Source organism: Pinus tabuliformis, chromosome Q, assembly GCF_031772625.1.
Source record: "Pinus tabuliformis cultivar Carrire ecotype Pingquan chromosome Q, CPIR1, whole genome shotgun sequence".
Classification (NCBI taxonomy): Eukaryota; Viridiplantae; Streptophyta; class Pinopsida; order Pinales; family Pinaceae; genus Pinus; species Pinus tabuliformis.
Window position 1 is genome coordinate 221,728,983 of NC_142296.1, and position 26,921 is coordinate 221,755,903.

Genomic DNA, 26,921 nt, shown 5'->3' on the forward strand with positions numbered 1-26,921 from the left:
TATTGGTGATGGTCAAAAGAGCCTTCGTCACCAAAAAATAATCGTCTCCATTCCATATGAACATTATGACATGATGGAATCGAACTACCAAGCTCCTAGTTGCAAAGAAGATGCTCTTCCATTGAGTTAGCACCCTTCATTTAAAAAATTAGACCTTGAAACTTTATAGATTGTAAATTCTACAACTTTCAATAAATTATAAAAATTTGTAAAGTCTTGCCTTGCCTCTTATTGACTCCTCACAGACTGATTTTCTCTTAAAAACAATAAAACATACTTCTTGCTGGAAATGATGAATTTCTTGGCTTGGTTGGCACTTACCAGTGAAATTTTCAACTTTCCTTTATGCAAGTTGGTGATGAATGATTTACCATCCTTGATGAGCCGTATTGGGTATCTCTCCTCATGAGTATTGCATCAAGCATGTACATGTATGGACTCCCAAACACGACTCCACATACATCAAGGGGAACAAATCTAGATCTACTTCATCAATAAAATCAACATTGATAGCAAATTTAATTTTACACTGTTTTGTTACCGTCAGCTTTTCATCCTTAGGTGCCCATCCTAGTGGATATGGGTTTGGATGATCATGAACTTCCAGCCCCAAATTCTTGACTAGATCTCCTGCAATGAGATTTTCCCGCGATTCTGAGTCAAACAGAGCATCAATCTTTGTCTTCTTGACCTGTATCTTTCCATGGAAGGGTTTGGTCATTTCTTTCTCTTCTTATTGCTGAAGGCTAATAATATTCACCTCCTTCTGCACTGATGTATAAACGATCTTCTCATCCATGTCTGAGCTGCTTTTAACTTGGTTGCTCGAACTAGTGGTCATGAGATTCTTCTTCTTATTATATTTCTTGTTCTTCAAGTTTAGCTCTAGATGCCACTTCTATCACTTCTCCTTTGTATGGTCATCAATGTTGTAGTGGTTGCTAGGATCTTTTCATCGGTGTGTTGTGGCTGTCGTATTTTTATCTTTTCGCCCTTTTTTCTTTTTCTTCCCCTCCTTAATGTTGGGTTGTGTTATATTATTTCCACGACTAGCTCATGTAGTTAACTGGGGGGTTAGAAGGGGAGCGGAGCCCCCCCTTCGTTGCATCGATTGCGTAGCGGGGGGCGTCACAGGGGGTTTGAGGGGTGCAAGTAACCCCACTCTATGGGGTCAAGGGCAGCGCCCCAGAAAATTTTATTTTTGGACACTATATTAGGTTGGGCGGACCTACCTATGGTTTTGTGCATCATTTTTTGCACATGGTTTTGGACGTGATGGTTTTCGGTCCATGGTATTGGATGCTTCGTCATAAATATGTATTGTAACATTGAAAGGAACATAATGAAAAATCAAGCTGGTAGTCCCGATTTTGGGATCCAGGGGAAAATCTCTGTGTATATGTGTTTTATGTGTTATGCTCTCAAATTGTTTATTTTCTGTGTTTTAGAATTCATATGCAGGTAATTTCTGTACAGGGTTAAAACCTACACTTAGTGTTGAAGGAAATGTAACTAGGTTCGGTCTTCATAAATGTACTTTTGATATTTTTATTTATTCAAGAAAAGAAATATTATTTTTATAATATATGTCAATGAGTTTCTTGCTCATTGAAATAGGTCTAGCACATGATTAAGTGCTATAGGTAAGTCAAATAGTCAAAATAAAATGTTGAAGACCTTAAGGGCATGTTGCACCATGTATATAAGTCAAAGAATACTCCTCCAAGCAAAGTCAAGTCTCCTCCAAAGCAAAGGCACCATCAAAGAGTCTCCTCCAAGCATGTGACACCACCAAAGAAGCCATCCGAAGTAAGATAGCAAGTCGACCTTCTAGTCGGCCTAAAAGGAGGGAAAATCCTCTATATATAGAGGATGTCCACTCCACTATAATGCACTTATATAGATATGAAATCAACGAAGTTAAGGAGACAAGAAAATAACGAAGAAGGACAAGGAAAAATGTTTCCAAGGGAAGCGAGGGAGAAGGGTACACAACCGAAGCCAAGAGGACTATTTTCTAGGGAAGAAAATAGTCACATGTGTGAAGAAGGAGAGAGTCTCTTTGCTGTCATAGTAGCCCTCTATCACAACCACATAAATCTCATCATTTGGGCTAATAACATATACCTAAAGTGCCTCCCACTCAAGTGAAGAAGCAAGGAAGAAGAGCGAAGGTAATAGGGTTGTTCTAAAGCCTATTACAGTCACAGGTGCGAAGAAAAAGGAGGTTGTCTCTGCTGTTATAACAACCCTCCTATGACAATCATTCAAGTTTGTTGGTTGGTGAAGAGAAGGAAGGAATCATCATAAGAAAAGTGTCCTATCTAAAGGAATCTCTTCTAGAGCAAGTACAACAAGATCTAACAACAATTGGAAGGAGGACGAAGTGCCAAGAAACAAAGTGCCAGAAGAAGGAAGTGTCGGGGAACAAAGTGTAGAAAGGAGGAAGGACTTGACTTGTGTTTGGATGAAATTCTAGTCAATGGTCTAGGGTTTGGTATTGATCAATAAGAAGCTTCAATAAGAGAAGCTTACTAAAGGATTTTTCTCTCAAGAGAAGAGAGGTTTTGGCCCTGGCAAAGAGCCAACATCTTATGTTCTTGTTTTATGTTTTGATAGCAGTTTGATGAAGCACACACACACACATTAATAAGAGAAGAAGAATATTAAGCTAAAAACGACAAATTGGAAAAAGACATCACAAATTGTTATCTTGTCACGAAGAATAAATCTACACCTGATTTCCCTAGATTCTTCAACATGGTATCAAAGCTAAGATGACACACTAATTAAGGAAAGGAATCTACAAGGGTAAAGCATCAAGAAAAATCTACTCAAGGAAAAGAAGGCCTACCATCTATCATTCATCAAGGAAGACTACATAGCAAGAAGAAGATCCTTACACAAAGGCACCTACAAAGAAGAGCAGATCAAAGAAGGACCTACATCATCTACAAGTTACCAAGAAAATCTCACCATCAAGCAAGTCCACTTGGAGAAGGCAACTTGAAGAACATCAAGATCCTTGGAAGGAAAGCCATAAAGTCTTCAAGGAGAAAGAAAATCCACTACATCTCAAAATATATCAAGTAAGTATATATCCCCTTCTGAATATAAATCAATGTTTTTTTGCAAGGAAAGCAACAAATTGGTAGGTACCAATAACTTTCTTGCATGGAAAAAGAGGACTGATCTACTTCTCAAGGAGAATGAACTGCTAGAACATGTAAAAGGGAATATCACTATCCTTGGTAAGGAACAAACCCAAGCCTTATCCAAGTACAATAAGGATGAGACAAGAGCTCAAAGGATTCTAATAGAATCTATCAAAGACTCTTTCATTCCTTATGTCTTAAAATTTGAGACATCAAAAGAAATTTATGATAAGCTAGTAGAGCTATTCTCGGTATCCACAACCGGAGAAATGATATCTCTAAGAAATGAATTATACAAGATGAAGATATCAAAGGAAGTAATAGATCCCTAGTTCATGAAAATCTCTAAGATGAGGGATCAACTTCAAGAGCCTGGAGAAGTCATGTATGATAGATAAATGACAACAATAGTACTCAATGCTCTACCTGAGAATTGGGTCAACTTCACATCAAGCATATATGCCAAGAAGGAAGAAACCACACTCAATGAAATGTGGTCTCTATGCAAGACAGAGGAAATCAGGCTTAAAGAAAAGGAAGACATGGGATCAAAGGAGAAAGCATTTCTTACCATGGCCAAGAGAAAGGGAAAATTTGGCAAATGTGGTCCACGAAGAACAAATAACAAAGACATGTCCAAAATCCAATGCTATGGATGCCTGGACATTACAAAAGGAATTGTCCTAAGCTTAAGAAGGACAAAAACAACAAAAGAAAGAGGGAAGAAGCTCACATGACTCAAGAGGTCAAAGAAGAAGAAAAGAAGCAAAAGAATGAATATCCTCTGGATCTCTACCATGACTAAGTCAAACTCTTTACTTCAAGTCTTCTTTCAAGGTTTTGATTAGAATAGGAGCATGTAGAAGCTGCATGACTAGAAACATCTTCTAGAATCTAGAAGTATGTAGCACATAGAGATATAGATACTCATGTATAAATAACATTTATAATGAGAACAAAATGCATGGTTAGAAATATCTTCTAGAATATAGGTGCATGACAGATATAGCTCAAGACATGCATGTAGAAGGAGCATACATAGTATAGGACCTCATCCATGATCAAAGAAAATTGATCATGATTAAGAATATTAGAAGAACTTCATCATCAAAAGGAAAGAAACATTTGTAGGGTAAGGATCTTAAAGATCCTATGATGGGATCTTCAAAATAAGACTCATAAATAAGAAGAAAATGTCTCATTGGGAAGTCCCATTCATGGGATTCAAGAAAAGGATGATGTGCAGGCAAGCTAAGATGAAGCAAGAAGGGCCACACCAAGGACAACCAAATGAAGTTAATATGATCAAAGGAGAATCAAGATGAGGTATGTATGCATCAAAGTTTAGTCATGTTATCATATGTATATTATTGAGTCATGAGAATAGTTCTATAACATGATCAAGTATGAAATAATCTCTTTCACCAAGGACATGCTCGAAGGCATGTACTACAAATGCAATGAAGGTCAACAAAAGAATATGCTCACATAAGGAGTATAAGATTGCTGACTAGGAAGCAAGAAGAAATCCTGAGTAGTCCAAGAAACAAGAAAGGAAGAAGTGCTCTCATAAGGAGCATAAGGTGGTTGACCAATTTATTGAAAAAGAAGCAAATGAAGAAAGAGATCAAGCATGTGAAGAACACCATGATCACTAAGAATCACTATTTCACAAAAATACTGTGAAGATATCTCCCGGAAGAAGGCAGGACAAATCTGAAAAAGGAAGGAAGGACCCTTGACACCTATGAAGGCATTGGAGATATGAAAGATGTAGATAACTGATTCTACTCTACAAAGATGTCGTGATGAAGAAGCCATCCAACAAAAGAAAAAGTAATGTGTTGATGGTGCTGGACCCATCAACATGTAAGGGGATTTCCCCGATAAGAAGTCCCAATTAGACCTCAATCCGTTTGGTGTAGGAACAGTGGGTCATATAGCAATTCCTTGACTGCGATATCACACAAAGGAAAGTAAGATAACTCTGTTAGTAGCAAGGGTGTGACCGCTGTAGTGAGTCAAGGAAGGTGCATGAGAGGTTCTAACACCGGTGGGTTGAGATGAGTGCGCCCCTTGGAAACCTGTAATAGTACTCAGATGGGAAGGGAACACATGAGCGAAGATGCATCACAAGCTGGAAAGAAAGTCAGCTGGCAATCCAAAGTGATGGTTAAACCAATCAACACATTTCAGAAAGATTCATACATGCTCATATAGAACAGTCCATACATGCGTGCGTAAGAAAGAAAATGCATATGCCATTTAGAGTAAACAAGACAGTTGGAATACAATACAACATATGCATGAAATGTGCTGGCTCTTATTATATAAAGAAGTGTAAGTTCCAGTCATACAATACATCCATGTACACTCGCTAGCCCCAACAGTGGAACATTACAGCCACATCCGCCTGCTCCTCCAAAGAGATGTACTAGCTCCGTGCAGTGGAGAAGCCAAGGCGCGTTACAATACTGTCCAAGCTCTCTCCAAGATAGTCTTATCGGAAGCTTGGCTGACCAAAAGCCTCTACAATGAGTTATGAGGGACTATTTATAGCAAAGGGTGGGGTGACCCTTGACATTCCCCTTTGTGACAGTTCAACTACCCTCATGACTCTTCACCTAATCTATGACTGTTACATGCAACTATTGACACTTGACTTCCACTTGATATGAAGCTACATTACAATGCAAATGTGCTCATGTGAGACGAATGGCTTGAGAAAGCCATGTAAGACATCATTGACACTCGATCCATTGTGGTGAGACCAACTCTTTGACATGTTTGTGATGGTGAAGGTGGTGAGTTGATGCCAAGCTTGGTCATCCGTGATGGTGTGCATGCGCCCCATGGTGACATCTTGCTAAAGCAAACTCTTGCCTCTGTTGAAACCGGTGCATTGGTTCGACTCCTTCATCCAACTCGTCTGCTAACATGTGCATGGTCTTTTTGGGTGCGGCTGAACTGGAAACACACTGATGCATAGTGTCTATGCTGATCTTCAAGGGTGTGCTAGTGGTCATGCACATCAACTTTCCGAAGTACATGTTCAGCTCTAGTTGGACTAGCTTCTTGTCTTCGCCTTGGTGAGTGTTTTGAATGGGTTGGATCGCATGCGTGTGCCCTGTTATCACCCCAAGAAACTCACCTAGGTTGTATATCAGTGATGCTCGGGAACATTACAAACTCAGCAAAATGTTGGATAAAATGATGGATGAATGAAAGAAATGCTGTATATTCAAGCCAGATAACCACTCCTACTATGCTTAACCCCAGACATGGGTGAACACCCCCAGACTACAAGGCTTTAGACCACCAATTACTCACATTTTAAGGAATAAGTGATGATGGAGAAGACTGACCACACCAGCAGATGCACAGGACCCTGTGATGGCCGGCTGCAACTAGTTAAAAGGTCTGTAAATCTATTTCCTAATGCACAGACATGATGATAGCTCTTTGGCATTAAAAAAATAGAAACCTGCATAAAAATTCAATGATACATGCTAAATCCTAACACAGAGGTGGGATGACAGCCCCTCTAATGCTAAATATTAACAACACATGAATAAATGCAAATAGGCACAACCTGGAACAAGAAGAAGAAGTGGACAGTGAGCAATTAACAGAAAAAGAAGCTTGCATTAGTTGGAAATGAAGACCAGACGCTGTAGGTCTCAAAGTAGTTACAGTCTCCAGAAGTTGAAACTTACAACAGACTAACACTTCATCTAACACTCATCAAATGATTACATCATTTTTTTGGGTATATATAGAGTCTGTTTACAAAATGTCTCTGCTAGGTTATGCTTGGAGGTGTCTTAATTGGTCACCAACTACATTAACAAAATGTTATGGGTCTTCTGCTACAGTCTGCATGTTTTAATGGACAGAATGACCTTTAGTGGTACTTTGGTGTACTCCTCGAATAGGTGGAATGTTGACTGGATAAACTTCCATAACTGCTGCATGGTTGAACTACTCGAGGGTGTCCTTTCTGTCCTTGACCGTGCTGTTCCTTAACTGTGGTAGCTGATGATTAAATGCAGGTAGCTAGATCATAACTTGCTTCTCCACGCGCCCAAAATTGGCCAAAAACACAGTAATATACATAAAAAATGGACAAGGGCCGAGGAGGAACACTGGCCGTCGAATAGATTGCATGGACGATCAAGATATGCTGGCGGAAGGCAATGGGGAGGCACAAAGGCGTGATTTGAATATGAGCCACTAGATGGACGGCGGAGATCATGCTAGAATGAACTATCGGGAGGCGGATGAAGAGGGTGAATGAGGGCCGTCAGATCGCGGTCGGGCAGATCCAACGACGATCAGGTGGCAGAAGAAAACGATTGTTAACGGGCGGGGAAACGGTACGATGGCGGGAAGTGGTTTTCCCACACCACTTTTGGGCAGAGGATGGTTTTTGTACAAGGACATGCGATCCAACCATTTGAAGACAAGTGGCTGGTGGAATACCACTTCCCCGCGAGTTATATAACATGCAGGTTGACTGAGTGGGGCTTGCGTACACCGTTAGATCAACGGGCGGAGGATCGAATGGTGGAGAAATAAAGCACAGGTTCATCGTTGACATGATGGGTGATATGACAGGTAAGGGGAGGGCCCGGCTATGGATTATTTTATATGCGCGGGTTATAACGAATTAAACATTAGAGCCCAGGATAAGATAAAAACAAGGGTCAATGCGGGGTTTTAAAGGTGAATAAAAAGATTTAAGGGGAAGGATGCAATGGAATTGCGGGAGTTATAAGGAGGAAAGGGAAAACATGAAAAATTGCTGCTAGCCTTGCACAACCCAAACCAGCACTGCTCAACACCTAATTTAATCCAACAAAAGCTGAAACTGTAGCAGAGCTAACATTGGCTCCTTCTGGGGATGAGATCCTCCCTGTGAGGTCTCAAGAACCTGCAGACCAATGCCTTGACACAAAACTCAGCTTTAAGAACATTGCCTGGTATCCATTGGGCATGGAGTCAAATTAAGCCTTCTCCTAAAACTGAAAAAGAAATTATTAAGGCCTGAAAACTTAAAACTTCAAAAGCTGCCCATTTGCTGGGCCATCAAAATTGTTGCCTGTCATCCGGTTCATCATAGATTAGCAAGACAGGATTTATTTGATCCTCTACCTTGAATAGTTTAGGACATTTGAGCTTGATGGGTAGATAGGGATCAAATCTCATTCCCTCTCTGTGTATTCTCCTCTTTGGATGTTCTTGACAAGAGCCTTTGTACACCTGTTGAATAATCATTGCTGTTGTGTACTTATCTTTATCATATGTGGCCTGCACAATAAATATAAATGGCAGACCAATATGTTCATGTGTAGGGGACACAGAAACATTATCTGCTCCTTAATTTTTTTTAGAATAGTACTCATCCAAAGAGGAGTTCAAAAACTGTGCACCCTCTTCTTCCTATGTCATCTGAAAAGCTGCCTTTTCAAGCTGTGTGGAGGCCACCTGAGCAGGTTTCAGAATATCAAGACTGAGATGATCAGCTTCAGCCTTGAGCATTGAATTTTGTTCTGCCTCAGTGTTTAAGTGGCAACTTTGAGGGATTTTTACTTGAGCAGACAGAGGGACAAAAGATGATGGGGAGCTTTCTTCTCCCTCTTTAATCACTGGAGTGGGGACCAAAACAGGCTGGAAAATTGGCAGATTTGCATAGCCATGTGAAGATGAGTTGGTCTCGGGCACAAATTGTTGGAGGATGAAGGTGCCTTCTGCTGATTGTTGTTGCTGATAAGCTTGTTGTTCTGCAGGCACAACAAACTGACAAGCAGTGCCTCTTGATAATGCTTCTTCATATGCAGCTCTGGTTAGGAAAGGAGCACCTTCCAAACCATGGACCTCCTCCTCTTGCTGCACTTCTTCCATGACTATATTCTGTAAAATGGGCCTTACCCCTTCATCTTCATTTGTAACATTATTCCCCTGCAAAATATGCAACTGCTCCTGTGTTCCTCTACATGGATTTGGAGCTGGGAGAGAAATGGAACAAGGAGCTCCTACTTCTTTAAAATGCTACTCAGACTTTAGCTTGGAAACTTCAGAGGCTAAAAACTCAATCATCCTAGCTAATTCATCAATCTCAGGCTCTGAGGATGATGAGGATTCACCTCCCTGTCTTCTCCTTTCAGCATCACCTTCAAGTCCCGCTGCAGCATTGATATTTGCTTCTACTTCAAAGACTACAGCTTGCATATCAGCCAAAGAAGCAGATCTTCTTTCTCTTAACAGCAGGCAGAATTGAGAATCAAAGGCATTAGCATAAGTGAGCATGGCAGAAGCAGGGGTGGGTCTTACTTCAGCTGGCATTCTGCTGTACATATGATTGAATCTGATGTTAAAATCAGACAGCAGCTCACCATCTTCTCTATGCAAGTTCCCAAATTCATCATGATTAAAGAGCAGATCACTATTATTTCCCCAGTGCTTTAGAAACACATCATCTAAAGCCTCAATGTCTGCAATAGACCTAGGGGGTAAATTTCAGAACCATTTTCTAGCTTCCCCATCTAGGCTTTGAACAAAATCCCTCATCCAGACATCCTCTTCATTGATATCTAGATTATCAGCATAACAATAAAAAGATTCAAGGTGTTGTTCTGCTGACACTCCTTCTTCACCAGTAAACTTAGCCATGAATTCTTGATAATCTCCCGCAGGCATGGCATTTAAAGGTGTAGGCAAGACTAAGGGTGCATACCTAGCAGCAACTATTCTTTCAATCTTTGTGAGGGCTTGCTGGCCTGCCATGACTAAGGTAAGGTAAAAGGATACTGGTTGAATGAGTGGAATGAATCAATGAATGAAATGGCAGAAATAGAGGAATACGATGGACAACATGGATGCTTCTTTGAACTGAGGTCCAAAAGGGAGATGACTAACAAGGAGCTGAATGAATCTCTGAAGGTGACATTCACTAACAGAGATACATGAAATTTCTTTAAGGCTTACCTGACCCTGATGCTCCTTTCTGCAAAGTTTTTCTTCTGTTTAACGATCTTCTCAGGATCAGGCACTGGTCAGCTACTGATTTCTGAAGATATCTCTGAGCATACCTCACCAACAGCGCCAGAACTTCAACGTGGAGTCACCAAAGGTTGGTCTTCCTCCAATGTAGTCACCAGATAGATGATTACAACTAGAAACTGTGTTCAAACCTTGTCTATCATCAAAGCTTGAAGCTATGTCATTCTCCCAGGGAAGCTGAGCTTCGATTCTCCTCTCCTTGGCAACGACGCCAATTAATGTTATCACCCCAAGAAACTCACCTAGGTTGTATATCAGTGATGCTCGGGAACATTACAAACTCAGCAAAATGTTGGATAAAATGACAGATGAATGAAAGAAATGTTGTATATTCAAGCCAGATAACCACTCCTACTATGCTTAACCCCAGACATGGGTGAACACCCCAAGAATACAAGGCTTTAGACCACCAATTACTCACAGTTTAAGGAATAAGTGATGATGGAGAAGACTGACCACACCAGCAGATGCACAGGACCCTGTGATGGCCGGCTGCAACCAGTTAAAAGGTCTGTAAATCTATTTCCTAATGCACAGACAGGATGACAGCTCTCTGGCATTAAAACAATAGAAACCTGCATACAAATTCAATGATACATGCTAAATCCTAACACAGAGGTGGGATGAAAGCCCCTATAATGCTAAATATTAACAACACATGAATAAATGCAAACAGGCCCAGCCTGGAACAAGAAGAAGAAGTGGACAGTGAGCAATTAACAGCAAAAGAAGCTTGCATTAGTTGGAAATGAAGACCAGACGCTGCAGGTCTCAAAGTAGTTATAGTCTCCAGAAGTTGAAACTTACAACAGACTAACACTTTATCGAACACTCATCAACTGATTACATAATTTTTCTGGGTATATATAGAGTCTGTTTACAAAATATCTCTACTAGGTTATGCGTGGAGGTGTCTTAATTGGTCACCAACTGCATTTACAAAATGTTATGGGTCTTCTGCTACATTCTGCATGTTTTAATGGGCAGAATGACCTTTATTGGTACTTTGGTGTACTCCTCAAACAGGTGGAATGTTGACTGGATAAACTTCCATAACTGCTGCATGGTTGAACTGCTCGAAGGTGTCCTTTCTGTTCTTGACCATGCTTTTCCTTAACTGTGGTAGCTGATGATTAAATGCAGGTATCTAGATCATAACTTGCTTCTCCACGTGCCCAAAATTGGCCAAAAACACAGTAATATACATAAAAAATGGACAAGGGCCGAGGAGGAACACTCGCCATCGGATAGATTGCATGGACGATCAAAATATGCTGGCGGAAGGCAATGGGGAGGCACAAAGGTGCGATTCGAATTTGAGCCACTAGATGGACGGTGGAGATCATGCTAGAATGAACTATCAGGAGGCGGATGAACAGGGTGAATGAGGGCTGTCAGATCATGGTCGAGTAGATCCGATGGCGATCAGGTGGCAGAAGAAAACGATTGTTAACGGGCGGGGGAACGGTACGATGGCGGGAAGTGGTTTTCCCACACCACTTTTGGGTAGAGGACAGTTTTCGTACAAGGACATGCGATCCAACCGTTTGAAGACACGTGGCTGGTGGAATACCACTTCCCCGCGAGTTATATAACATGCAGGTTGACTGAGCGGGGCTTGTATACAACATTAGATCAACGGGCGGAGGATCGAATGGTGGAGAAATAAAACAAGGGTTCATTGTTGACATGACGCGTGATATGATAGGTAAGGGGAGGGCCCAACTATGGATTATTTTATTTGCGCAGGTTATAACGAATTAAACATTAGAGCCCAGGATAAGATAAAAACAAGGGTGATTGCGGGGTTTTAAAGGTGAATACAAATATTTAAGGGGAAGGATGCAATGGAATTGTGGGAGTTATAAGAAGGAAAGGGAAGATGAAAGGGAAAACATGAAAAACTGCTGCTAGCCTTGCACAACCCAAACCAGCACTGCTCAATACCTAATTTAATCCAACAAAAGTTGAAACTGTAGCAGAGCTAACATGCCCAATGACATGCATGTTGTTGAATCCCTTGCATGTGATCAACAACAATGCTCACCATGTCTGCTCCGTGCCAGCTACTGGGATAGATCTATAACTTGTACATGTGAAACTTCATCCATGAGTGCATGTTGCACCCACTGCTGTTCCTGTTCCTGCTGCAGCTCATTCATCTATCTATGCAACTTCGTGTTCTTCCTTGAGTTGTTGCTTCAGCACATGCAACTCCTTCTTTATTCCTTTCTTTGTCTTCGCGCGATCTTCATGTCTCGCCGTCACCTCATAGCCTAAATCTCCAAAGTTTCTTTCATCATCAGTGGATCTGCTTGAGCTTGCAACTTTGTTTTGCCTCTGTGCTGTCAACAACCTTCCTCTTGCATTCATTGCATTCGTTGCATTTGTTACATTTGGTATGCTGCCTTCAGCTGATTTTCATGATGCTGTTGTTGTCATATCTTGATGTCCCTGTCTACAAACAACATGATATCTTCATAAGTAGGCAAGCTCATAGACATTTGATCGACTGCATTTCTAGGTGTGCTCTTAACGGTGTTTTCGACTCTGCTATCTCGGAAACCATTGTACCTGTACTGCTGAGAGGCAGATGAACACCTGTAATACTTGGAGTCATGGAAACACTCATGGCAAGTAATCTGTCAGTCGAAAAACAAAATGAACTTGAGAACTGACTTGCAACATACATGTGTGACTGATCATGAAGGTTGCACAATTTCGGCAGCGAGTTTGAGACACTGACTACCAAGACTGCACAAGTCTTATATAGGAAAATGACCTCCTCACCAGCTCAGAGGAGAAAGACATGATGACTGAAGGACTGACCAAGTTCACAGGCCCAGTTGTCAAGCTAACGCTTTCTAGCCACTAGCAACCTCCTTTATAAAGCTTCCTAGCAAGGCTAAGGGTGCATTAGTGCCTAGGGTAACTTTGTCTGTTACCTCGGGAATAGAGTTAGTGAACTAAATGAGTTTCTATGGGTCAAGGGAACAAGTTGACAGAGAAATATCCCAAGATTCTCTCCCGTGTCAACTCACAAAAGCAGGGAACCATTAGAACTCACCCTATTTGAAGGAATTACTAATTCTTAATGGAGTATACAAATGAGAAAGAGCACAAAGGCATGGAAACATCGTTGATTTTGCCTAATGGAACTCATGAAGGACTTAGAAACCCTATCCTCACATGCTATATATGTAAGGCTAGGGCCATTGTGAAAGGGGTTGAACCATTTGAAAGGATTTCCTATTTGACTGTTGAGCATAGTCTCAGACTAAGGCATTAGAAGAGGTTAAGAAGGGAGAGAGAGAGAGGAGCTGGAGGGGTAAGGGAAGGCTGATACAACCGATGGTTATAATCACTCTTTTCTACATCAATATAGAACTACAATTGTGTTTTCCACTCTGTGATGTTGGTAGTATAACTTGTTTATATGTTTATGCAATATCGTTAGCATGAGTGGCTTAGATATATGAAACTAGATATATTTACATGTTTATGCATTGTTTATCAAGGTTTTATGCTGTGATATTATGCTTGTCTTTTATATGTGCAGGTTTTGATCTGAAGCTAGCTCAAGGGTCTTCCACCTAGCTATATTGCACTCTCTGGCAACACCAGACTAAGACTTGAGGTAATAATTCCTTCTCACTTTGATATTCATTTGTTAATCATAGATATGCATGCATCTTTGTGACAGCTGCAACTAATCTTACAGTCTGCCAAGGATCCCGGGAAGATCCTTGAGGGTTTCTACATCACCAAACACCCGTGCATTAATACCTATAGTAGAATTGGTGACTCCACTGGGGACTACACTTAGTTCCTGATTTTTCCCAGAAAGTTCCTAGATCTCTCTTTCTTCTAGGCCTTCCTGTACTTCTTCATTCCTTTTCTCACCACTCAATACTATACAACACCCTTCTCTTAGTGGTCAGCCCTAGATATGATCCACACAACCTATTTTTTGAGCCTTTTTCCTCACTAATGCTGCCTGCTAGTGTAAACAATTCTTTATAAAGAACTGTGGCCTCACAAACAGTACGTTAGTGCTACAAGTAACTCTTTGTAGCCTCTAGTACAGAGCGTTAGCCAACCATTTCTTGATAAACAGACTTCTCTGTGACCTCATGGGTTGGGAAATCTGCTTGTAGACTGATCAGGGATCTGCAACTATGCTTGTTTGACTGATCTGTGTTTTGAACATTTTTTTTTTTAAAGAAAATAACTTTACTTCTTAAAGTTTTTGTTTTCATAAAAGAAAAAATACAAATTTTTTTATTGTTTTCTGCTTAGCTGGTTAGATCTGCATTATTTGGTTTCAAAAGTTGTTAGTGAGCATTGTAGTTCTGTTGGTTATGCTAGTGTTTTACTGAACATGATGCATGGTATATATATTGATGTATGAATGACTCTCCCTTTGTAGAAGCAACTTATTCATCGAAAGTGAAAATTTACAAGCATTGTTTTTGCATGATTTGAGTCAGAGTCCCATATAACTTCATATGTCAACACCCCTACCGAAGACTCTAACGAAGTACATTTAAAATCTACCTAATAAAATCAATCAACAACTCTTTTTAGAGTAAACACACATTAGTTTAGGCTAGGATCTTGGGATAGGCAGTGTGAGTTAACTGCCCAAGATCATACACCGAAACTAGTGTCATTAAAGAGAGAAATCCTTTTGCACTCATACTATCTAGGACCACTCCAGTAAAAGCAGAGCTAAATACAAGACAACATCAGACTGTAAGTGAAGGTAGTCTGCCTTTGCTTACATCTCCTTTGGGTATTTTTTGTATCGGGGATCCCTTCGGGGATATCGGAGCTGAGTCGGGGACTTAGGTATCCTGCCCACACAACGTACTGTCTGCGACTATGTCACCCCCTTGTAGTGTTTGTGATTTGAGGTATCCTTAGTGGCCATACTTTTAGGGACGAACACAAGGTGACTAGGGCGGGCTTCCCTGCTACCTAGCACAGACAAACCTACTCTGTCTTCAGTTTTTGGGAGGTTGCTTGTCTTCACGAGAGTAATTGGCCCCTGAATCTGAGGTTCAGACGAAGCTCAAGAGTAATCGTATCTGTACATTTGACCAACTCTCTCTATTATTCATTGTGATATTGGGTTTCATCTCCAGTTATTGGTGCTTATTAGACAGGGTCATTTCCCTTTGCTTGTTGATTGATTTCCTTAGTATATTTTTTTATTTTTTTTTAAAGTGCCAGATTATTATCACGGAGACTTTAACAAATATCACTATAAAATATATTGATAAAATTTATCAGTCACCATGGCTAAATGTGGCCCTCATCGTCAATCTAGATGGTTGCTAGGTCTTCCCCCACTCATTGTGGAGCATCTGCCGAGCTCGAGTGAACCGGATTCCCCGTCTTTGGGCAATTAGTCTCCGAGATCTAACACATAATTAGTTTGGACATCCCACGATTCAAGCTTACTGGAAGATTTCTTTACTAAAGGTTTCATTCCTCCATACAATCCTCCGATCACGAATCTGTTGGGACCACTCTTGATTCTTGTTGCATTTTTACCTCCTATGTCTTATGTTGGACTTGCACCACCCATCCCATCAACGAATAATGGGTCGTGGGCTTTTGTGGACACTTTTGGTCCACCACCACCTCCCTAGTCGACAGTCAGTACCGCACCTCTGATGGAAAACCCTGCTATCCTGCCTGTTCTAGGTTCAAACCCTATCATGACACCCACCACGAGTGGAACCCAGTACATACCGGGTTCCGCCCCTTTTGTGTCAGCCCCCAGACCTTCAATAAGTGCTACATATAGTGCTCCTTATAACGCTCAATATAGCATGGTTAGCAAGGGTCCTGTCAACCCCCCCATGGTTGGCATCCATTGTTTAGTTCTAACCCCTAGGTTCAGATGCCTGGGGGCACAGTTCCCAATATGCATATACCAGCTGGGAACGTAACAGTTCCCCCTCCGTTTACAGGACTGCAGGGACAATCATTGATTGACATGAACCCTCCTTATGTCATTCAAGGACCTATAGTTAATTACATGGTGAGTGGGAACCCTCAACAAGGTCCCAATCAATCCATATGGGCACCCTACTCTCAACCTCAAACGAGTCAAGGGGGGATTCCTTATCTTGGGGGCACTTCCAACCCAAGTCTAATAACCCCTATGGAAACCCATAGTACACGACTGTTCCCCAAGGAAATTACTCTTCCACACAACTTGTGTATAATATTGGGAAGAACACGATGGGAGGACCGCAAGGATCCTCAAGTCATATGTAATCACCTTGGTCCAATTTGGGGGAATCACACACCTTGCCTTTCTTGGAAATTCTTGATATCCCTGACTAGTAAAAACTCACAAAAGATCCCATCTATCATAACTTACTTTGGTCGCTTATCCCGCATAAAATCCCGACAGACATCCCGAAGTTCGAAGGGAAACAAGGGGAGGATCCGGTACACACATCACCACCTATCATTTATGGTGTGTTTCTAACTCCATGGTGGATGATAGTATCTAGCTATGACTCTTTCACCACACCCTTACTGGCAATGCAACCAAGTGGTACATCGATTTACCACGCACGTTAGTCAATACCTTTGGCGCTTTAGCGATGGAATTCTTAAAGCACTTCCAGCTACCCATCCGCTATGAAACTGGTATGGAACTACTCAATTCATTACGTTAGGACAACACCACCCAGATCCTTAATCATATCCATGAATGGAGATGTAGGTGGAGGCTAGTCAAAGCTCCCCTCCCAAGCTATCTATTAGCGGATTGGTTCTGCAAGTCTCTACTCCCCCAAATCGCTAAGGATGTCGGCTTAGGTGGTAAGGTCATGAAATACCAATCCATTCGTCGTGTCCAACACTTAGATTTGATATATTCACAGTTTGGCACTTTATATGACGTCATTCCCAATGCCCCTTGCAACTCCAATTCTCCTGCTTCTCAGCAACCCAGAGTGCATGCCGATGGTATTATCGGTGCTACCTCCGGGGCTGCTGTAAAACAAATCAACAGTCACATTGCCTAGTTTTCAGTTGACCCCTTTACCAAATCGACTGCTCTTCCTACCACTGCGATAAACTCTATGTAGTCTACACAAAAACTCGGTGGTAAGAACAAGAAGAATAAGAAAAAGACCGCTCCTTCTGAAGAGTAGTCAACAAAGCAGTACAACCCAAAGCAGAAGGCTGCTGTGTCTTCTGACGATGGAAAGGACAAACCCACACGATTCCCTTGCAAAATCTGTGCAGAATACCACATGACATATCGTTGTCTGCATCTTCAAGAATGCACAAATTTCATCGCTAAAAAGGACACCGGCAGGACCCCTGCGGTCCTAAATAATCCTTTCCCTTCTCAGCAATAGCATCACCTTGTTGCAAACCAACCCCAACCTCCACAAGGGAAAAATTACGTTCACATCATCCTTCAGCTGGTGAAGGACCATCTATTATTTACACCTTTGAAACGATAGATCTACAAATGAGAGCCAAATCTTATGGAGCTCCAGTTGCTAATTTTGAGGAAGCTGTTAAAAATTTACTACATAACATAAATAATTACTGAGAGGAATAAATATAAAAATAACTAGCAACAACCATAAACACATAAACACAAATGTTTATCCGGGAAAACCCCAAATCCTGGGAAAAACCCAACCTAATAAGATCTTATTAGCATTGGCCAAAACCCTGGCCAATTCGACCAAGTGAGCCTTCACCGCTCACCTCCAGGTCTTGCATTACAATGAAGTCCTTCCAGCCTTTTATAAGCTCCATTACATATAATACCATGGGCATAATACTATGGGTGCACAATACCATGTGCCCCAAAACCATCACTGTTTAACCTGGTCAACTTTGACTCTATCCCGAGTCAAGTTTACCTAACAATTCCCCCCTTAAAATTGACTTGGGGTTCCTTGACTAACTCCAACCAAACATGCTAAGTGAGACAATCCCGCTCACTCTAGCTCTTACCCCCCTCAGAGTTTTTACCCGGGGTATTGTTAACCCGACATCCCCCTTATCACCTAGGTCTAACCCAGACTTTACCAGTGATCACCGAGGGGTACACATGCCTTACCAGGTCTTACAGTAGTATGCCCATTTACATGCAATAATTTTGACTTCATTAATTTTTTTTTTGTTTATTGCTGCTGCTATTCTGACCCATCCTCTCTCAATTGCGGGCATCCTTGTTTCGTTTCTTTGCTGCCTTCTTGCCAAGTTTAACTACCTTTAATTTCTGAGATGAATCCTTGAAACCCTCGCCTGGGGTGACTTCACCAGGAGGCCTTGATCTGGATCTGGGGCGTGATAACATGCGATGCTTCTTGTTTGGTTGATCTATATCCATAGCATCAACATTCTCTTCCATGCCACTTGACCTTTCTCACTTATGACCTCATCGAGACACAGATCTGCTCCGAGCTCTCTCTATTGCTGCCGAAGGATTCAACCCCAGGTTAGAAAGATGTCTGCCCATCCTGTCTGTGGTAAATTGTCTATCTTTGTCAAACTTCCTCGGCATCTTGCTTCACCTGCGAATGGATTTGAAGCTTCTGGAATAGCGACGGCAGAGGCGGCTCTACCAGAGCCAAGGCTCTCCCACTCCTGCATAGCGCGCAGCTGCCTTTCAGCCGCCAATGCTGCCACCAGGTTCATCATAGCTATGGGTCCGGCAATCCCTTTCTGCTTTTTCAACTCCCAGGTTATGTGTTCGAATCCCGGCCATTCCTGCAGCAACAACTCTTTTGTGCTACCATCGCCTGCAACAATTCTCTCATGGCCGCTACAGATTTCAGCTTCCTCGCCTTCATCTGAACTGTCCCCGGTCAGCGGAACAACGACATCCTTGGGAAATTTCACTCGATCTTTACCGCTGAATTTATTGTTGTTATTATTCTCCTTTTCCATAACCGTCTGCAGAGCATCCATAAGAACCTGATCCGCCTCTACTTGATTGCATCGACTCATGCCAGACTCTCTCCTAATGGCGGTATATCTTGAGATCCACATCGGATCTTACCAGATCTAGCTCCTTCACAACGAGAACCGGTGCTTCCTCCGCCGCCTGTGACTCTGGCTTTGTCAATGCACTTCAATCCATAGTCTGCTGTAGAATCTCAGACCTTGTCACTTGATCCATGGCCTTAACCATTACTACTTGTTGCCATTGACTAGCAGGCCATTGAGGGGAAACCTCACTCTAAACTTGAGATCTACACCATATTTGACTTTATGGAAGTGTGCAACCACTGAATCTACATCTTCAAACATCAGATGTGACAGATCTAATCAAATCACTCTCTTTCCACAATGTTTCAACATCATGAACGATATTGGCTAATAAAATGATCCACGATCTTGCAAGGAAACTGGCTCCGATACCAGTTGTTAAGAAATTTACTACATAACATAAATAATTACTGAGAGGAATAAATATAAAAATAACCAGCAACAACCATAAACACATAAACACAAATGTTTATCCAGGAAAACCCCAAATCTGGGGAAAAACCCAACCTAATAAGATCTTATTAGCATTGGCCAAAACCCTAGCCAATCCAACCAAGTGAGCCTTCACCGCTCACCTCCAGGTCTTGCATTACAATGAAGTCCTTCCAGCCTTTTATAAGCTCCATTACATATAATACCACGGGCATAATACTATGGGTGCACAATACCATGTGCCCCAAAACCATCACTGTTTAACCTGGTCAACTTTGACTCTATCCCGAGTCAAGTTTACCTAACAGAAGCCTCCTCGAGGCAAAACCCATCACCACCTAACAATCTTCATGTCAAAAGGACGATTGATGATCGCATGATTCGCCCCCCAAAAGGGGCACTTCGTTGCACAACGCATAATACATCTGCACATGTTGCCCATAACTACAATATTGTAGAAGATTTGGCACAAGCACTATCAACCATCTCAGCACTGGAAGTATTACAAACCTCTCCAGCACAAAGGAAAGCTATGCTTTTGGAAATTGGTGGTATTGACCCTCGGGATTCCATGCTTGCAATTTTCAACATGGACAAATTTAAACCTCCCATTTCACACCAACTTCCATTTCAGGTGCAAATATTTTTGAAAGGGCAAGGAATACATAGAACATTGATGAAATTTCTTCAACCTACATGATGTCGGCTTCATGTTGGCTCGCTTTGGGTTCTCCAACCCTATCCCCATCGTCGAATTCCCTTAAAGCTTTCGATGACCACACTTTCATCCCAAAAGGTTACCTAGCTAGCTACCCCATCACTTTGAATGGGAAAACGATAACGGTGGACATCAAAGTCATAGATAGAAAGCTTGACTATAATCTATTGTTGGGTCACAGTTGGACTTACGCCATGACTGCCATTGTGTCTACTGTCTTTCGCATCATCCTATTCCCATTGGATGGAAAGATAGTCACAATGGACCAGCTGTCCTTTTGCACCCCTAATTATTCCCCATTACCCAGCGGCTCTGTACCCTTAGTGGGTGGTGTACCTGACTCTTACATCAGTATCAGTACCAGTCTATTGAAGGGCTCTTCCTTGATGGGTTGTTTCCCTCTTCTACCACTCATGGTTCCACAGATGGTCTCTATGGTTTCATCCATTCCTCATGAACCAACCGATCCTTGGATCCTCCCGACCCCTTCAGACATTGACACTTATGAAGAACAAATGCCGCTGTCACCAGCTGAATTGGCCTACCAAGCCATTCAATCTGCATCCAAATCTTCGGTCACTTTGGTCACGGCCAACGGTACCACCTCCCCTCCCATAAATGCTCCTTCTTTCGATCTCCTCAATCAAGTCCTACCTTCAGACGAAGCTATTAGAGAGATCATGTGTTTAGAAGAGCGACCTTGGGAGGACTCTCACCATCATGTTTCGATATCTGATTCGGACACGATGCCTCTTCAAATCCTATCATTTGACGCACCTGAAATCATTTCCTCACCTTATACGACTATCCAAACTTTGGACTCGGAGGGAAACATGGGCAATATTTCAAAGACATTGCTCATCGATATTCTGTCAAGATAGGATCATGGAAAACATCCCGGTTGGAGCTGATTGCACTCCTAAGGAAATTTCAAGCTTCACCTGCCTTTTTAAGGAATTCCACAATGTATTTGCTTGGTCTTATGAGGAAATTCCTGACATAGATCCATTTATTGTCGAGCATGAGATCAAGATATATGAAAATGACAAGCCTGTCTGCCAAAGGCTTCGACCAGTCCACCCCCGCAAAATGGCAGCCATCAATATTGAGGTGGAAAAGTTGTTACGTGCTAGTTTCATGTACCCCATTCACTTAATAGAATGGGTTTCCAATCTGGTTCTTGTCAATAAGAAACAAGGTACCATCCGCGTTAGTTTTGACTATCGGGACATGAAAGCTGTGTGTCCGAAGGATAATTATCTGACACCGTTTATCGATCAAATCATCAACGACTGCGCTGGTTGTGAATCATTCTCATTCATGGATGGTTTCTCAGGTTACAACCAGATTTCCATAAAACCAATAGACCAGCACAAAACTTCCTTCATTTTCCCTTGGGGAATCTTTTCCTATTGAAAACTCCCATTTGGTTTAAAGAATGCTGGAGCAACATTTCAAAGGGCCATGGACTACACATTTCACGATATCAGACATATTGTTCAAGCTTACTTGGATGACCTTCCAGCCCATTCCAAGAAGCGAGCGCAACACCTAGATCATTTATGAGCAATTTTTCTTAGGTGCCAGTTCTATAACATACGTTTGAATCCACATAAATGCATTTTCTTTGTCGAGTCTAGATGCTTACTTGGTTTCATTGTCTCCAAGTACGAGATTAGGGTTGATCCTGATAAAGTAAAGGAAATTACTCAATTTCCCGAACCACAATCCATTTTACAGCTCCAATATTTGTAGGGGAAAGCAAACTTCTTACGACGTTCATCGTAAATTATGCTGAGTTGATGAAAGGCTTTATGCACCTACTTAAGAAGGGAGTGCCGTACCTGTGGGATGATCAAGCTCAACGATCATTTGATGCCTTGAAAAAGGTGCTTATATAAGTCCCACTCCTTAGTGCTCCCAACTATGGGCGCGACTTTCTTCTGTACGTAGCAGGCTCACCATCCTCTCTAGGAATGGTCTTGGTTCAAACTCATAATGACCTAAGTGAGCATGTGATATACTATCTTTCGAAAGGCCTGGCTGGGCCCGAACTCAGATATTCACATGTGGAAAAGATTTCCTTGGCAGTTGTCTTTGCTGTCAACCGCTTCCGACATTACATACTGCTACGATAGACTACTGTCATCACCTTGGAGAATCCCATGAGACACATTTTGTCTCGTCAAGTCATTGGAGGGAAATATTCCAAATGGATAGTGAACCTTCGACAATTTGATTTGGTTTTCACTACTAGCAAGGCAAAAAATTCCTTAGTCTTCACCAAACTTTTGTCGGATCTTCCCATTGTCGATCTTAATGAGATAACCCACGATCCTCTCTTGGATGAAGCTATCTATCTTATCTACTCTACTGGCCTTTGGTATGGTGACATTCTAGTCTATCTCCAAGCGCAATGTTTCCACCCTGAACTATCGTTAGGTGATCGTCATCACATCTGGCACTAAGCACGACACTATTTAGTGCTTAACAATATGTTATATTGCCATGGTTCTGATACAGTTCTTTAAGGTTGCCTCACTCATGAGGACATGGAACACATTTTAAATGACTGCCATGTTGGGGCATGTGGTAGTCATCTTTCTGACATATCTACTGCTTAGAAAATTTTGCGTGCAGGCTACTATTGGCCAACCTTGTTCAAATATTGTATCCAGGCTATCTGACAGTGCCACCCTTGTCAAGTGTTTACAAAGAAAATGTGCGCTCCTTCGGCCCTACAGCACCCAGTTATCTTCATCAGCCCCTTTGCCAAATGGGGGATGGACTTCATAACTTGCAACCCCACTTTCTCTGCTAGATACAACTATTGAAATGGGCCAAAGCCCTTCCCACTCTCTGGGTTGATGGAGAAACCACGATACTATTCCTGTTCAATCAAGTCATCTGTCACTTCGGTGTACCCCGCACGATCATTATAGACCATGGGTATCATTTTCAGAATCAAATGATGTCTGACTTAACATCGTTGCTTGGTTTTCACCAAGATCAATCATCCTCATACTACCCCAAGCTAATGGACAAGTAGAGGCTGTCAATGGCATCTTAAAGACCATGATCCATAGGCTAGTAGGGAATCATAAAACCCACTACCATCGAATGTTATATCCTGCGCTGTGGGCATACCAAACTTCAGTAAAAATTGCTACAGGCTTTACACCTTTTCAACTAGCTTATGGCCTAGAAGCAGTTTTACCAATCAAGTGTCAGATTCCTTCCTTACAAATCGCTATTGAAATCTTGCCCGACACCACTACTGAAGAAGAGCGCCTGCTATACCTAAATCAACTAGATGAAACCCGTCAAGATGCTGAATTGGCACTCGAAGCCCACAAGCACCAGGTCAAAGCCCAGTACGATAAAAAGGTCAAGCCTCGTTCTTACCAAGAGGGAGATCTTGTTTTACTCTATGATAAAAAACATGACCTCTTGGGGGTAGGAACACTTCAACCCTTATGGCTCGGTCCATATGTCATCATGAAAGCCCTCTCAAAAGGGGCATATGAACTTTAGGACTGGGAAGGAGTCCCACTTGCTGAGCCCCGAAATGGGCTCTATCTGAAAACGTATTATGCCTAGTATTGCACTAGGCATGTGCTTTGTAATTTTATGTATTTATAAGTTTTGCTTCTTTTTGATGTGACTGGATTTTTTGGTATTTCTTGAAGTATTTGTCTCATACATATTTCTCATTATGCAGATGTCTTCATTACCATTAGCACATGTAGGATATGTGGATGGTGCCAGTCATCACACACGACACATTGCATCAGCTTCTTGGGTCATTTACACACCTGAGTTGGAACTGTTTTGTTCCGGGGGAGTCTTTCTTGGTACTACCACCAACAATATTGCTGAGTACATGTTCGTAATTTCACTTCTCATTGAAGCGTCATCAAGGGACATCTCCAATCTAGTGGTCAGGTTAGACTCTCAGCTTGCTGTTATGCAATTGACAAACCATTATCACATTTGTAATCCAATCTTGTTGCGTCATTATTTAAGGGTACGACTCTTGGAACGTCAATTTAAGTTTATTACATATGAACATATTCCTCGAGAATTTAATATAGTTGCTGATTCATTGGCAAACTATGTGTTAGATTGGAATCTATCTCATTCATTATAGATACATGTATGAAAGTAAATATTTACAAAAACACTTAAAAAACATTTACATCATAAAATACCAAAATATATGTAGATATATATATATATATATATATATATATCGAATCCAGTCTTTTACATCAGAAAATTTCCCAAAACATGGTATTTTAAGTAGAAAATGGCTACTGAGCCTAGCTATAAACACCCACTGGCTATACCATGTGTATGCTAATAGAGCCTACTGCTCATGAAAAGACAACACTGCTCTAGATATCCTCTGAAGAGGAACCAGAAACCGCTTAGGCACACCAACTGTGTGTTGCTACATGTGAGCGGGGATCTCCCTCATAGGAAGGGGGGGCACACCCATGCTCAAGCCCTCCAAGTTCCTCAGAACCTCACGAAGACTCTCAGCATCACCCGCGCCTTCGGGTAGTTGGCCTCCTCGCCTCACTTGGCGAGGCTTGCTTGCAGGTCGCACTGGTGCCACATTTGTGTCAAGCAAAAAGCTTCATGTCAGTACTTGTTCACCCATAAAATAAAAAAAAGCATAACATAAACATTCAACAACTTAAAAACACTTTCAGTACTCTCAAATAAACCTTCTTATCTTGAGGCTCCTAGTTTGTACCAGGTGGAAAAATCAAGTCAGGATCACCTGTGAAGTCCATGCCTTCATAGGCATAGTCGTCTATCATCACAATCTGACCACTCAGCCATTCAAAGAAATCCTCCTCGAAAAAATGCCGGATGGGTCCTCCTCTTGTGTGAGGATCGAGCAATGCCCATCATCTCTGCCTAGGCTCCCTCAGATCAAGGGGACCTAAGCTCATCCGCGGGTGCATAACTGACACCCTCTCAAGTATGAAGGAGATAATGAGAGTGCCGTACCCAAAACTCTGTTGGGTCTGGGTCTTACATGCAGTCAACTCTGCCTTCAATTGACGAAGCACTGCCTCACACTAGTTGAATATCTACGTCTGGACACAATAAACTGCAAGCAACAGTTGGGCCTTTGTCACAACATTGGGACTTTTAGACCCCGCCAAGCACACAATCATCCATAAAATGGCCCTCATAGATCTGGATCTAATCCTCTCTATAGGGACTCTGTTGCTGACAAGTCCACTCTCAGGGATACAGTAAGCTCAAACCAGCTCTAAGGTGGATCGGGGATCAGGCCTACCATCGGTCAAGTTTTCCCGTGCTCCTCTACACGAAAAACCTGTCAAGAAATATATATCATCTCGGTTAATAGCCAGCTCATGGTCCCCGATCTTGAACACCTGTTCGTGTTCATCCCAACACTGAATAATCCAGCTCAAAAGGTCCTCCTGACCTTTCATCAAGTCCAACTATGCATACTTCATCAAACCAAGTCGGTGCAATGCAAGTATGCAAGCTAGATCATTTCACATCAGCAATTCTTGTTGATCATGGGCTTGTTCTCTCCATAGACTAGTCGTAATGGTTCAAAACCTGCACAAATCAACCCTAAAATCAGTGTAAATGGGACCAAAAATCTTAAGAGATCACTTCCTAGGGTTTTGGGGTGTTCCCTCATGCACTAACACCCCCCCTATTGGCAAACAGGGAGGATTAACGCCCTCCCCTAGGTCGTAGAGGGCGTTTAACGCTCCCTACAGGCTTGGAAGGGGGCTTTAGGAGCAATAAATGATATAGGGCTCCCCAGATCTCTAAAAATCCACCCCAAAAGTAGCTAAACAATTTTGAATAATTAAATATCAAGGTTTTTTCATCTACCTGGGATTGATGACACGTCGAATGGTCGCCTGGATTGCCCATAATCGTCCATGGAAAACATGCTACTCTTTAGCTCCAAAACACTCTCATAGCTCTCAAATGATGAAAATGGTGAAAGTGGGGGCTCACGAGCTCCCTTATAGTCACTTTAGAGACATGACTTATCTTAATTGAAGTCATTAAAGTAGAAGTATTCCATTTCCTATGATATTTATCATGCTCCATGATCCCATATTGGCAGAAATTGCTCATGTTTTGATGAAAGAACTTACAGGGTTGAAGGATAGAAATGACCATGTTTGACTCTCAATGACCGCTTTCTTTTATGGGATGTTTTCTCACTCTAAAATTGAAAAATCCTCGAGTTTTCCATTGTCGAACTCGTTAAACACTTACAACGCTGGTTTGAGCAACTCTTTTTCTCTCTTTTATAGCTCACTAAACTGAAAAAGATTGACTGATCATTCTTTTTTGGAACTTTTTTATCGCTCATGAAATAGAAAGAACCCTGAGTTACTTCTTCAGACTCATTAAAAACTAATGAAGAAGCTCTGAGCATTATTTTTAGGAACTTTTCTCGCTTGTTAAACCGAAAAAACCCCGAGTTTTCGTCA